We start from the raw sequence: 16118 nt of genomic DNA, 5'->3' as shown, positions 1-16118 counted from the left end.
ACACACGCACACACAGACGCATAGATACACACATGTTTGCCCCCATACACATTTACACGCGCATAAAAATGTGCGCACGCACGCACACGGAAATGCACGCATATACAAACGCCTATGTGCTCGTAGGCGCATAAACGCGCTCGTGCGCGCGCAGATTCAAATGCGGCGACACAAGCACGCGTGCGCACACAAACTCAAGCCGACACGCGCGGATGCTGAAGACGTGCTCAGGAATATACACGCCCGTCCCCTCCCTGCTGCCTTTCAAAACTATGCGCGTGCGAACTGACTTAATGACACTCGCTTTGCAATTGCCGTTGCAACGCCAGCTATAACAAATTGCCTTACGGTTTAAATTTAGTGCTTCTTGAAGTCAATAGGGCTACTTTTTTTACCTACACTGGCTGCACGAGTGTAGTTTGTTTAGGAAGCCGCCACTTTTTTACTTGGGGTAGAAAAATGTTGCTCTGCCTACCTACAGGAAGCCATTTCTTATAACTGTAGTGTAGCATGAAAACTGCACTTCCCGAACTACGCTCTTAAAACAGTTGCACCCTTCAGGATGTATATTTGTCCCACAACAATATTCGACATCTGCCTTGCTTGCGTTTCCTTTCTTGGAAACTCGGCGCTCGCTACTCTCCTGTCGAGAATGCTGTGTGCCACTGCTAGCGCACATGCCGTTCTTGCCTTGGAAGTACCGGGCTCACAGCGTTAAATAAAAGAAACGTAAGCAAGGCATATGCCGATCATTGTTGTGGGACAAATATACACCCCAAAGGGTGCAACTGCTTTAAGAGTGTGCACTATCAAAAAACATTGCACCCTTTGTGGCTTACGTTGTCCCACAGCGACAACCATCAGCTATCTTGTCCGTGTTTCCTTTCTTTAACGCGTCGAGTCCGCTACTTCCCAGTCACGAACGGCTTGCGCGTTATGAGTGGGACACAGCATTCTCGACAGGAGAGTAGCGATCGCCGAGTTTTCAAGAAAGGAAACGCAAGCAAGGCAGATGACCATTATTGTTGTGGGACAAATGTACACCCCAAAAGGTGCAACCGTTTTAAGAGTGTGTGGTTTCGATTAGTGTAGGCCGCGGACGTCAAACAAGCAAGCTCGCGTCGCAAACACCTGGAGCCACTTCATCTCATACTGTAGGCGCTGATATAGCAACGATATTTAATGTTCGCTGCAATGACAATAGCGAAGTGCCTGCGTGACCATGTGTCGCGCAGGAAGGTGAACTAATCATCCAAGAAGACAAAATTCTCTTACTCAGAAATAGTGCAGACTTTTTCAGACTCCGCGTGGTATTAAATACGCATTGAGAAGTCGTCTTCGTGCGCTGCGCTTTCGCAATGTATTTAGCTACACTTTGTCTAGATTTGTTAATGAATTTAAAACTGTACATTGGCGTTTAGTTTCAGGGCAGCGTGAGGTGGGTAGTACTACGCTTGCCCACGGCGTCGTCAATCCGCGGTACCAGCGTGTGTGACGGGGATCATTGCTCCTAAAAGGGGCGATGACGAGCGGTTACGAGTAAGGATCGATCTGGCGCTCCCATGGGTTTTGTCGCCCCTAACACTGAAATACGGAGCCAATAAGTGCGAAGTCCGGCGCTTTTCGTTTGCTGATGCAGAAGACGACGCACAGTCCTACACGACGCTACAGCAAAATTCCGCTCTTACCTATATGGGAGGCCATTCAACGTGGTCAGCGACTATCACGCCTTGTGTTGGCTAGCTAAATTAACGGACCCTTCAAGACGGCTGGTGCGCTGGTGCCTCAGACTACAAGAATACGACATCACTGTAACCTACAAGTCCGGACGAAAACACTCATATACCGATTGCCTATCACGCGCTCCCATTGACCCGCCGCCGCAAGATGACGAGGATGACGACGCCTTCCTTGGAATAGTAACCGCGGAAGACTTCGCTGAACAGCACCGAGCAGACCCGGAGCTAAAAGGCCTCGTCGATTATTTGGAAGGGCACACCGACGTCGTCCCTAGGGCATTTAAGCGCGGATTGTCTTCGTTCACGCTTGAAAACAACCTACTCGTGAAGAAGAAATTCTCACCAGTCTGCGCCAACTACCTTCTTGTTGTTCCGTCGGCGCTGCGTCCAGAAGTACTGCAGACCCTATACATGACGATCCGACCGCTGGGCAACTCGGTTTCTCCCGGACGCTATCGAGGATACAAGAAAGGTTTTACTGGCCGCGCCTAACCAGCGATGTCGCCCGTTACGTTAAGACATGCCGAGATGGTCAGCGACGCAAGACACCACCGACAAGGCCAGCGGGATTACTACAACCGATCAAGTCTCCTTACCGACCTTTTCAGCAGATCGGGATGGACCTGCTGGGACCGTTTCCGACATCAACTTCCGGAAATAAGTAGGTCGTCGTCGCGACGGACTGTCTCACCTGCTTCGTTTAAACTAAAGCTCTACCGAAAGGTAGCGCAGCCGAAGTGACGAAATTTTTCGTCGCGAACATTCATCTGTGACATGGTGCTCCAGAAGTCCTCATCACCGACAGAGGAACGGCTTTTACAGCAGAGCTCATCCAAGCCATTCTGCAATACAGCCAGAGAAGCCACAGGTGGACAACTGCCTACCACCCGCAGACGAATGGTCTCACGGAGGGCCTGAACAAGACCATCGCCGACATGCTAGCAATGTACGTTGCTAGCATGTCTAGTAACATGCTAGAATGTTATCGATGCTTCTATCCGCTGTCTGTTGTCGCCGAACCTTGAGTAATCTGATTGCGTGTATGCGCGACGCGAATGGCGTAGAACTTTGAGGAAGGCATGCGGGTCCCAGCGATTACTCTGGAACGTTCGACGACTGATCTACAAAAGCCGACGCGCTTTACCCGCTGATCAGATTTTCGCCGATCGCCGACTGTGTTCGCCGCTCTCGTTGTGCTTTAAGTGTAGCCTGTTTTGTGGACACAGGTTCGCCCAATAAAAGCTACTTTTGTCTTTCACAGTATTGCTACTGTGTTCGTTAACGTCACTACCACGTGACAATATATATATATATATATATATATATATATATACACATGAGTTTTACCAGTTTTGGAGTATGGTTACCATGCGTGATGTCCGTCTTGTGGTGCGAATATTAATTTATTAGAAAAATCGAATTTTCCGCGACAAGGTATGTCCTGGGGAGATACGGTCGCTTTGTAAGTGTAACAGCAATGAATATAAGATCTTGGTGTTACCCCTTTTTTTTAATCATGAAGCAGGTTACGGCTTAAGCTGTTTTATTCAACATTCCATAATCATACGGAAGTATGCTCATCAGACGGACCAGTATTGTTTACTCGCGTGAAGTCTATCCACTTAAAGTTAGCTCCTACATTTCCAGGTGTTATCACAATGAATGTCCTTTTTTGTCGAAGAACCATTGTTCCTTGGAATTCACTTCCTGCGAATGTGTTGTACCACGACATTGTTGACGTTTGCAGCACGCAATAACACCTTAATATCGCTGTGGTTCATGTATGGACGAAAAAAAAGGTTAAGTAATCCGTGACATGCGCATAAATTTATATTGGTTAGAGTCTATTTCCATGAGCCATCCGTTACGCCAATTAGTTACGGTGTCAAGGTCAGGTAGGAGTCGAGTTATACCTTTACTATTCTCTTATTTGCTATAGATAACGCAGTCATTAGCGAACAGATGAACGATGAGTAATTATTACCACCTTTCGTCTTTCCTCTTCTTATTACCATCTTCCTTTGTTTTTCAAAGAAGAAATTGTTAACAGATACGTTAATTATTGTTTAATAACTTTAAATCACACACAGATTCGATAGTGGTGCAAATGGCGGATGCTGATGACACAAGAATAGCAAAAGGAGTTATCAAGTGCCTTACCATAGCACCTTCTCTGCATTCTCTGGCTTAATTATGAGCTCTGCAGATAATTTGTGAATACGGCTTTCTCCCCTGTTTTCATGCGTATTACGACGCACGCAGTAGGCATCCCCTGTTGTTACACCTATTCATTGTTGTCGTTGTTGATGATGGTTCAGGAATGCACTGCCGTTTGATGTATATACTGTCGTTTATTCTTCAAGTACAGTTATACAAATAAGAGCACTTCCTTTAACATCTTCAAATGTCGTCAGAGTGGCCGTTACGAGGTGCTTGTGCACCAGCTCCTCCGAGACGTTCTGCCTCCGTCCCCTCTCCCAGCTTCCCACAGCCCTGCCTCCACAGCCGAAACGTCCCCCACGGCAAGCCCAACCAAAGTCGTAAATTTGAGGGGAGTCTCGGGCTACGGGGAAGCCGTCGGCGGAGGGAAGTGCCGTCCGTTCTTATGGCAGAGAATCTGGAGTATCTCAATTCACGATGCAAACAAAAGAACCAGACAAACACAACGAAAAGTCACCAGTGAGTACAAATGTCTCAATATCCCCGTTGTCCTTTGTCGGCTAAACTAGGCAGTGACATAATATTTTTAGAAATGGCTCAGGTAAAGCTACATACGGATGCTAAGTTTATCTCGTTTTGGTTATTTATTGTTTTATGTAAGCGTTAAACTTGTGTTTTACGGCGTCTTTGGAGAACGAGACGTGACACTGGCTTCCATTGTGGAGAACATGGGGTTCAACGATGAATCCCATGCGTGCAAACTTTTAAGCTGTATGTTAATATTACATGCAACTAAAATTCCTACTGGAACTGTTCGACAGAGTCACTTTCACTGGAAATCTTGTTGGATTCTGTAAGGTCGCAGAACGGCTCTGCGTTTTTGAGATTGTCAAGTTATAGCTTCATAATGTTTCAGACGTGTATTAAGAATAATAAGGGGAGAACAGGACCGCTGTAAGGCAACTTGTAGCGCAGCGCTTTGAAAATCTCTGGTGCACACGGCAGTAGCGTCTACTAAATTATTTAATCTGACCGTTATAGAATTCTCGAAATAAGCACTTAGTGATTTTTAGCCAGCCCGACGTCGTTCTGATTAACATCCCTGCCTTATCCCTTTCTTTGCTCTTCTTTCTTCCCAAGCTGTTTTACAAACATATCCTACCAACAAATATATTGTTACACTACTCCGCACAACGCTGAGGAAGATGAGCACGAGCATGGGGGTGAAGACGACGACGCTTAGGAGCCACACGCTTCACAGGTTACAACAACAACAACAACAACGACGACGACGACGACGACGACGACGCTTCAGTGACTAGCCTGCTGTAGATTTGTCTTTGTCAATTACTGTAGATTACTGTACATTCTGTAAGCACACTTCCCGTCTTGCTTCTTCCTTCCGGAACATATTTCTTGGAGGTGTGGGTTGCTGCTGTGCACGACGGAGCTCCGAAGCGGACGTACGCTGGCCATTAGCAATCGACAGCTTTAGTAATGCGTCATCACGATACGTACGCTGCACGAAAGTGCTCTGTGGAACGTAGGAGCGCGTGTCGCGTTAGGGCTTTTAGTACTGCGATATGCCTACGTACGTAAGAGGGCGAGCGTTAGACGCCGGGTGCGTCGGAGTCCATTGGCTGCGCGTCCCCCAGTACGTCGAACCATCGGTCGAACTAGACGCTGTTGATCTCGCTAACGTGATGTAACGTGTGGGCACGTTTCTGCTTCACCGAACTATATTTAGGCCTTTAGGACACTCTACTTTTAATACGGATGAAATGCACGAATCATATTGAAAAAAATAAAAACCGAGTTACTTGCTTTCTGAGGCTGGCACGGTCATTTGCGACGGACTGCGCCAAAAGCAGGTGGAGCCTTTCTTGCAAACAGCACACACTGAACACTTTCTCAAAAACAAAATTCCTATTTTTGCTATGCATTCCCACCGTGCAGGATCCGGGAACGGCTTCTGCGCGTTCACTTCACGCAGCAAAGCCAAATCGTAGGCCATTGAAAAGTACAGCCTTCCGCTGGTCGCTTTTGACGCTGCCATTTCGGGAAACTATTTGGTCTCGCGCTCTCCGGAACAAACGAGAACCACGAGAGCAGCATGCAAGGCTCCCTACGTACGCACGCAAGAATCGGATGCATGCGTACGCAGCGGCCGCGTACGCATTACGTACCGTTCGTGTTGCGTTCTGAACATGCGCACTTTGCAGAACGTAGCGATCTTACGTACGCAACACTGCTGCGTATGCTACATACGCAGTACTAAAACTGTCGAATATGACGACCGATGGAGCCAGTGCAAATACGGCCACCATGCCGATAGACGCAACCACTACCATAACGCCGACAGTCATCTTGTCCCAGTCCCGCAACTCAGGAACGTTTTCCGGGACCGACAATCTTGATGTCGATGAGTGGCTCCAGATGTACCAGCGCGTCAGTGCCCATAACAAGTGATACCAAGCTGTTATACTGGCTAACAATTTTCTACCTGAATGGAACGGCACGGGCCTGGTTTCGAAACCACAAGGAACAACTGTCGAGCTGGGAGCAATACAGCTCCACGATTTGTTCGGGAAATCTGTCGGCTGTCAGCGAGATGCGCAAAAAAACTTGAGTCCCGCGTCTAGGTACCAACCGAATCATATGTGACATACATCCAGGACGTTCTCACCCTTTGCCGCAGGGTTTACGAGAGGATGTCAGAAGAAGGCAAAGTGAACCACGCACTGAAAGGCAAAGCGCACGATGGCTTTAATCCTCTCGTGCATAAGAATTTTCCCACTATCGCCGACGTCGTTAACGAAGGCTGACGCTTCGAAGAAGCAGAAATTCGTCGCATCGCACGCCAGTTCACGCGTCTTCCAAATACGGCTGCTACGTCGTTGTGCAAGGCCCTTCGCTCTGCGCGTCAGCCGTAAGCGTCAGAAAGCTTCGTTCGTATCATTCGCCGGAAGATGGAAGCCGCGGTGCCTGTTCGCTTCCAGACCTGCTCGAACGATTCTCGACGGACGATTTCCGTTGTGCAGTCTGTCGTCGCGACCAGTTGAGTAACCTTGGAATTCAAACTGTCTGTTCCGTCAACCGATCGGACACCTATGCCTTTCCCTACGGTCCCTCATTCGTGACGGCAGTGCCCCTCTCGACCTTTTCGCAACCCAGCGGAATGGCGAACATCTATATGGTATGTATATATGGATATATATACCATAGAGAACCATAGAGCAATAGATTCCATAGATCGGCCGATTTGCTGCAACTGCCGAGGCGCTGCAGCCACATTTCCCCTCACTACCGCAATACCTGGACGTCATCCCAATATCAATCTGCGTTCCAGTCTTACCACCGGTCGCCAGGTACTCGTCTAGTACAGGAAGATTTCATAGAGCCATCCAACTCTACTGAGGCGTCCTCATCTACACGGCAGAGTCGTTCACCTTCACCACGACGACCTCTGTCTCACTCACTCCCTGTTTGCAGTTCTCCTTCGCCCATGTACCAGCGCTCTACGGGAAACTGAAGGGTGCAGCTCCTTGGAGTGACGCTGCTAGAACGATCCGGACTGCAACTGCTTTACTGACCTTACCGACGGATACGAATTTACTTGATGTGTACGTAGATGGTGTCCCTGTCACTGCTCTGCTTGATGCAGGCGCGTGCATCTCTGCGATGAGCAACTAGCTTCGTAGACGGCTCACTAAAGTTTCGCCATTTTCAGCCTTGACTGCTGATATTACGCCATCTCCCGTTGACGTCTTCTTTGCCGGATGTCTTTCCTCACCTCACAAACATGGTTGCTCCCGAACTTGCGCTTCACCACGCCGACCAGTTATGCCACCTGCTCTCCTCGTTCAGCGACATTTTTTACTTGGGTCGCCCGTTAGGACAGACCTCTCTCACGACCCACTGTATTGATACCGGTGACGCACACCCTATTCACAAGCGACCATGTCATGGTCCTGGCACAAACGACAAACAATTCAAACGGAGGTCAGGAACATGATCTCTAGAAATCGTGGAACTGTCATCCAGTCCTTGGGCGTCCAATGTCGTTCTAGTTAAAAGGAAGGACGCCAGCTGGCGCTTCTGCGTAGATTACCAGCACCTCAACAAAATCACCAAGAAAGGCGTTTATCCTCTACCACCCGTTGATGACGCCTCCAACTGCCTCCACGGTGCAAAGTACTTTTCTTCCATCCATCTTCGTTCCGGATGCTGGCAGATTGCTGTTGACGACATCGATTGAGAGAACACCGCGTTTATAACACCTGATGGCTTATATCATTTCAAAGTCATGCCTTTCAGCTTATGTAATGCTCCAGCTATTTTTTAACGCATGATGGACACACTCTTTCATGACCTCAAGTGGTCCATCTGTATTTGTTACTTAGATGCCGCCTTGATTTTTGCTCCTGCATTCGCCACGCACCTGGAGTGCCTCTCACACATTCTTTCTGCTTTTCTCAATGCTGGCCTTCAAATTCATTCTTCTAAATGCCACTTCGGACGCAGTCAAATTACTATCCTCGGTTATCTTGTTGATTCATCTGTTGCGCGCCCAGACCCGGGCAAAGTTCGTGCCGTACGGATGCTTCCCGTGCCAAATGTGCTAAATATCTCCGGAGCTTCGTGGGCCTGTGCTCGTACTTCCGCCGCCGCATGCACAATTTTGCGGAGGTCACCCGCCCTTTGCTCTTGTGAAGGCAGACGTTTCATTTTCTTGGGGGCCTGAACAAGCAACTGCCTACTCGGAGTTTATCTCTCTCCTAACATCTCCATTCCTTCTTGCGCACTTCGACCAGACTGCTCCAACAGGAGTCCGCACTGATGCCAGTGGTCATGGAATCGGTGCCTGTTTTTGCGAACGTCAACGACGCCACGATCACGTCATTGCCTGCGCCAGCCGTCTGCTTTCTCCAGATGAGTGTAATTAGTTCATCACTGAACGTGAGTGCTTTGCACTTCTCTAGGCAGTGGCGAAATCTCGCCCTTACCTATATGGTCGGCCCTTTACATTCACGAAAGACCACCATGCGCTCTGCTGGCTTTCGTCCCTCAAAGACCCTACCGGTCACCTAGGTCACTGGGCGCTACGCCTACAGAAATACTCGTACACGGTTGCTTGTACGAGTTTACACCAACATGCCAACTGCTAGTACTACCACCTAGACGATGCTCCTGATGTTCCTGTGAGCTATGCTTCTGCTTCTGCATTTTCGCTATGTGCTTCGCAGACCTCGCTACCGAACAGTGCTCAGATCCGGTATACGTGGTATCATGTACAAGCTCACATCTAGATCATGTGATCCTTCTCTTGTTGATTCTTCTGTCCAAGCTGTACGATCTACCAACTTTTCGTCACCTCGGGGAATCAGTGCGTACGACCGTGTAAGGCAACGATCCTTACGGCCTGGTCTGTACCGATCGGCCCGCCGCTACGTCGCTTCTTGTAAGTTGCGTCAACTACAGAAGAAGCCATCTGTTCTCACTGATGGTTTACTCCTACTTCTTGGCAATCCTACCGAACCCTTCTATCGCGTTGGTGTAGACCTCTTGGCCCCTTTCCCCACACCTGGCTGATGCAACAAATGGATTGCCGTCGCAACTGATTGTACAACTTGGTTCGGGTTCGCCAGAGCCCTTCCAACAGACGTAGCCTACTTCCTCTTGCACAACATCATGTTCACCACGGCGCTTCTCGTCAACTTCTTACCGACAGGGCTCGCTCCTTCCTCTCTACAGTTGTGGTCTACTTGCTCCGCTCCTGTTCTACCAAACTTAAACTTCGTACAGCCTCCCACCCTCAGACGAACGATCTTAGGGGGCGGCTTATTCGATCAATAACGGACAAGCTCTCCATGTGTGTTTCTGAAAACCATCTTGATTCAGATACTGCTCTCACTTTTGTCACATTCGCGTACAATTAATCACGCTACGACACTATAGGTTACTCGCCATTTTATTCCTTGTACAGCCGAGATCCAGTATTGCCTTTTATACAATACTGCCTACCACTCAAGAGCCGGTGTTTCAGTATACCCGCCATGTAATTGCTCGAGCCCAAGAAACATGCCAAGTTGCTCACCGTCGCCTTTGTGCTTCTTAGAAAACGCAGAAAAGCATTTGTGACATTAGTCACCGGGACGCCGATTATGTTCCCAGGGATCTTGTCCTTCTGCGATTTCCCAGCCGCCGCTTCGGCCGCTCGAAAAACTAATGTCCCGGTATTCCGGCCTTACCGGGTCCTTTGTCAGGTAAGCGACGTAACCTATGAGATCTCTCCGGCCGCACCTACTACTCGCTCCATCCAGACATCCCATGACGTCGTACTTGTCAGCTGCCTAAAACGCTACTAGTCCGTTTCAGCATAAAAATCAGCGGAATGGCGCTTCCACGCCAGGTGGAAAAACGTTACACAGCTCTGCACAACGCTGAGGAAGATGAGCACGAGCGTGGGACTGAAGAAGACAATGCATCAGAAAGTAGACTGCAGTAGAATTGTCTTTGACAATTACTGTAAAAAACTGCAGATTCTGTAACTTACAAAAAATTAAATTATGGAGCTTTACCTGCCAAAACCACGATCTGATTATGAGGCACGCCATAGTGGAGGACTCAGGAAAATTTTGACCACCTGGGATTCTTCAACGCACACCTAAATCTAAGTACAAGGGTGTTTTCGCATTTTCGCCCCCATCGAATTGCGGCCCCCATACTGTAAATACGCTACCCGTATTGCTTCTTCTTTCAGCAATAATATTCTAAATCGAACCTAACCGGAATCTTTAGCTCCTACATAGGAAATGAGCAATGGTTTCTTTTGACAATCACTGCGCCGAAATTAATTATTTATGTTGAACTCAAAAGAAACCGTTAAAATGAGATTTCAGAAACCACAAATTTTTATTTAACTTCCACTTTTTTTAAATTCTGAAAATATGCGAAATTTAAAGAAACGCTACTTGAAGTATACAACCCCGCACCTCATGAACTAAAAATGATGTCGCAATTCTCTAAGCTGCACCTAATATTTCATTTATTGCGGATGAAAATGATATAACATATGCCACCTGAAATACATCACTAACTCCTGAATGTGGCATTCGCAAAACCTTGACAAGCATTGTAACAACCTCACATACGTCATAAATTCATACGTCAAACTTGCCCGATTGAGATGCTCCAATATAGAGATGTGATATTAGTTTTTGATGCTAACAAGCGCATTTGTAAACTTCGTACTTCTATTTTTTTTCAAATTTACTGATTTCCGACGTCTTGTCAACACTTCTATGGCCTAAATCAAAATTATTTTTGCTGCAATCACTCTGATTTAACGTTCTCTCTTAAATGCTACACGTTCTCTCTTAAATGCAACAATTCTCATTCAGGTCGTTGAGCTATTTTCTCACAAAATCATGCCTTTTACATGTATTTGAGCGGCCGGCATCGAAGATAGGCCCTAGCTAAAGCTTCCTCTTATTCAATCATTCCGGTTCTATGGGAAACCCACGAAACACAAAGCTGACTATATGGAAGCCCACGGCTGCAGTGGTGAACAAATAATGAGAAAATACAACGAAGGAAACCAAAGGGAAGCTTTGCGGGAGCCGTTATCTCGGCCAGAAATCTCACACGGAATGCCGACGAGCTGTCTGGCAAGGTGTCTAGCAAAATCGTCGATTCATTGCCAGTCGGGCAAGTAGCAGATAAGGCCGATACAAGAGCGCGCTCGTTTTCAAGTACCGAGGTGAAGCAACAGTCTCAGGGTGCGCTTCCTTTTATTATGTTTTCTTTTGTTGTGCGTCATGGCATACGTCACGGCGCGAATTTCAAATCTTTAAGGTGGATACGCCACGTGGTGGTGAAAAAGGAAACCAAACGCTTGTCCAGAATTCCTGGGTATGCTTGCTGTACTGGATTGGAATTATTTGTAATTTCGTTGGAATGTGTTTTCCTTATTCCTCATAACAGTAGACGCTGTCATCTAGTATTCTATACTGTCGAAATCTGCACTTACACCTTCAAATGCGCAAGTGTGGTTCGCATTGCAACGGAAATAACAACATGAGTGCAGCAGAACTGATAATTGGGTGAGTTGGTACGAATTCATAGTAAAATATTGCTACGCAGGACGACGCCGACGAAAAGCTATATACAAGTATATTTACAAGGCAATACGCCGCACTTGGCCAAGTGGCAACAGCCCGCGCTTGCCTCTATCGTCGTCGTCATCTTCAACCTGCTCGCCTCTTTGTCATCGCAAATACTGTTGCGTAGCGCTACCCCCGACGACAAAAGCGCCATCTCTGAGCGACTAAACGCCGGACTCGGAAGCAGTGTAGTAGGCCTTGAGCCTACTGACGTGCACAACATCACTAGATGCCAGAGTAGAGGACGAGGTTGAACGCACAGGAGCAATTTCGTACGTCACAGGTGTCACCTGATGCAGCACGCGGTAGGGCCCTGTGTATCGCGAAAGGAGCTTCTCTGAAAGTCCGACGTGACGAGAGGCCGACCACAGCAGCACGAGCGCACCAGGCGAAAACTGTACGTCACGGTGGCGGGCGTTGTACTGACGCTGCTGAGTGGTTGGCGAGGACGTCAGTCCAGTACGGGCAAGCTGGCGTGCATGGTCGGCGAAGGCGATGGCGTCGCGCGCATACTCGCTTGTTCGGATCGCAGCAGGAGGAAGTGCCCTGCCTAGGGTCAAGGTCGGTTTGCGTCCGTACAATAGATAAAATGGAGAAAATCCGGCGGTGTCGTGCCGGGAAGAATTGTACGCAAATGTAACGTAAGGAAGGGCAATGTCGCAGTCATGGTGGTCCTTGGAAACGTACTTGGACAGCATACCGGTAAGAGTACGGTTTAACTGCTCTGTCAGGCCATTGGTTTGAGGATGCTATGAGGTAGTCAGCTTGTGTTGAATGCAGCAGGAACGCACAATGTCGGCGATACCTTTTGAGAGGGAATTACGACCACGGTCAGTAAGCAGCTGTCGCGGGGCGCCATGAAGTAAGATAATGTCACGCAAAAGAAAGTCCGCGACGTCAGTGGCGCAACTGGTATGGAGAGCCCGCGGGATAGCGTATCGGGTGGCGTAATCAGTTGCGACGGCTACCCATTTGTTCCCAGAGGATGACGTGGGAAAGGGACCGACGAGGTCTAATGCAATACTAAAGAATGGTTCCACAGGAACGGTGATTGCCTGGAGATGACAGGCACGTAGCACCTGAGGTGTTTTCCGACGCTGGCAGGGATCACAGGCAGCAACATATCGTCGGACGGAGCGAGCGAGACCAGGCCAATAGAAGCGGCGGCGGACGCGGTCGTACGTACGGGTTACCCCAAGATCTCCTGCACTGGGTTCGTCATGCTTCTCAAAGAGCACAGTCTGTCGTAGATGTTTTGGCACGACAAGAAGAAAATCAGAGCCGTCAGGGAGGAAGTTCCTTCGGTACAGAATGCCGCCCTGGAGGACGCCGAACGGATGCGTCGGTAGGTGTAGAGCGCAGGCGCTCGATGAGTACTCGCAGCGATAGGTGTCGGTACTGCTCATCGGCGATGTTAGCGAAGGCAGACACAGAGAAAATGCCGTTTGCGGTAATACTGTCGGCGTCGTCAGGCTCGTCGACCGGGTAGCAACACAGGAAGTCAGCAACCTTGTGTAGTCGGCCAGATTTGTAGATGACAGAATACGAATATTCTTGGAGGCGTAACGCTCAGCGACCAAGTCTTCCTGTAGAATCTTTCAGTGAGCATAACCAGCAAAGCCTGTGATGGTCTGTAACAACGGAAAAGGGTGGGCCATATAAGTATGGGCGGAACTTCGCCACCGTCCAAACTAGGACCAGACATTCATGCTCAGTGATGGAATAGTTGTGCTCCGCAAATACTGTTCCGTAGCAATATTTAGCGGCATAAACCATTAATCTATGTCATTGCGAACCGGTATTTTTCGACACTGACATTTTGTTTTCAGATAAAAACAAACTAACACGTGAAATCACAGAAGCGTTTCATATCAAAAAGTGCGCTGAAAAATGCATAAGCCAACCATCGGTTGCAATCACTGAAAATGAATTTGCTTTTTTAAATACTGGTTGAACCTTCTTAATCTGTTTTAATCTGTTTCTGTTTTACTGACGACTCTTGTTGCACATGCTCAGCGCTGATAGCTGGGGTATATATGTTCTGTATCTTTCCGAAAATAAAATAGTTGTGAGAAAGCGCTCGTGTGTCCCCCTTCACTGTGTCCTTGTCAATTGTGCGCGCTAAATATTTTAGTATGAACATGAGTGCTTCTTCAATTGTTTTCGTCCCCTTGCTGGTGCCTTCTACAATGTGCGAGAATGGCGTCTCACATTATTGTTAGGTGTTTCATGTGAGGATATGAAATAGAAAAATTTTCTCCTTTTCCACTGAAGGTATTCAGCAGAAAAAAATTTCACAGCTACCACTTTTGCATGTTGGCCTTGGAATCTTTTTGATAATGGTTGGAGCAGCCTGGTGTATGTGTGAAGGGTATGTGCATAATCATATTATTGATACTGCGAGGATGACGTCTTAAACACCTTTTTTCATACTATTAACATAAATGTTTCCATCTGTCCTCTTATGCCTCAATCATAAGCAGACCTTTCCCGTTTTTAGTTACTTTGCAGTTTATCTTTGTTACATGCCAGTATTGTGTACTATCAAGTTAGTGGGGATATGATGTCATTCAATGTTTTATTTGTAGAGAATCCTAGTTCATCCCTCGTCACAGGTATCCACCATATTTCACACGGAATAGTGATTATAGTCTCTGTTCTTGTGGTAAGAGTGTATCCCAAAGCCCATGCTGGGTATTTATAGAACAGTTGAGATTTACAGACATCAATGCAAGCTGACAAAGCACCTCATACAGTAATCAGCTAGCCACCTACGCCGATGGAGAATTCTGCAGTTTACAATTGTACTGTTTCTTGGCAGAGGTTTTGATTGTACGCTGCGGGAATAAATTGTAGGACCATAAAAATGATCTGATGACAATGGTCTTATGGTCGAAATCATAGTAGATTACGACCAGCATTAGCTCAAGCTTTGCTAAAGGTCAGTGGTATTTAAAAATTCTTAAAGTGCTAGTTTTCATACGCTATAGCTGCTATGCGCATTAAGCCCACAACTGCCTTCTAGGCGACACCAGCAGAAGTTCCCACTGTAAACACTGTCAAGAAAACTTTGACAACGTCTGCTTTGGTTTCGGTGATTGCACATGTGTAAAGATGGGACAAGTTCACTAAAGATAGATTATGCTGCATTCTCATGGAACCAAACGCTCAGCTTAGCAGCTTTTCAGTATTTTTACTCTGGCAAAATGACAAAATAAAGAATATTTGAAATCAGTGATGCCACGCTCATGAGTTTCAGGCAAGAATTTCGAGATGCTCGGTCTCCATGTCCTCTAGTAACAATAAATCTGTTGAATGCACAAAGGTCTCGAATTAAATCTTCACTAGGTTCAATGACTCTCTTGTTGCCCTAAATTGTTTCAATACAAACAGTGCACAACACAAATATTGTGGCTTCCAATTGTCTTAACATCCTACAATCGCCTTAGATGTAAAAGCGTGGCAGTTTTGGGCGAGTTGATATGTCATGACATTTTTTTTAGGCTTGTAGCGCAGCTCAGAAAGCGCAGAAAGTCAGGTGGAAGGGGTAATGAAAAGGAACGCAGCACTCTCCCTCTGTTCTCCGTTCCTTTTCATTACTCTTTCCACCTTCCTTTTTGCTCTTTCTGAGCGGCGCTACAAGCCTGAAAAAGTCATGACTTAGATGCAGAGTTATTTGGTATTCATGAATGAATATTTACATAGAATTTAGATTATGCCTTTAAAGTCAAGTGTCCCTCGTGCTTACAGGATAAGGAGCACCGACAATTTCGTTCTTAGTATATTTATATTATTCTGGTTGCACATGCCAGGTTTTAGGGCCACACCATACCACTGAAAGCTCGTTATGGTTTGAGGCATTCTTAACGTGTGCGTAGACCTGCTTCATTAAATAAATGTTTTTTTTTGAGCCTTCGCAAATATTTAAATTAAACTGAATTTAATTCTGTTGTTCGATAAGTTACAACCACGATATAATTACGAGGTGCCATGCGGACACCGGTTTAATTTTGATTGCCTGAGGTTTTTTAGTGTTGACCCAATCCACAGTACA

This window comes from Dermacentor andersoni, chromosome 11 (genome assembly GCF_023375885.2).
Source record: "Dermacentor andersoni chromosome 11, qqDerAnde1_hic_scaffold, whole genome shotgun sequence".
Taxonomy (NCBI): Eukaryota; Metazoa; Arthropoda; class Arachnida; order Ixodida; family Ixodidae; genus Dermacentor; species Dermacentor andersoni.
Note: the sequence above shows the minus strand (reverse complement) of the source record.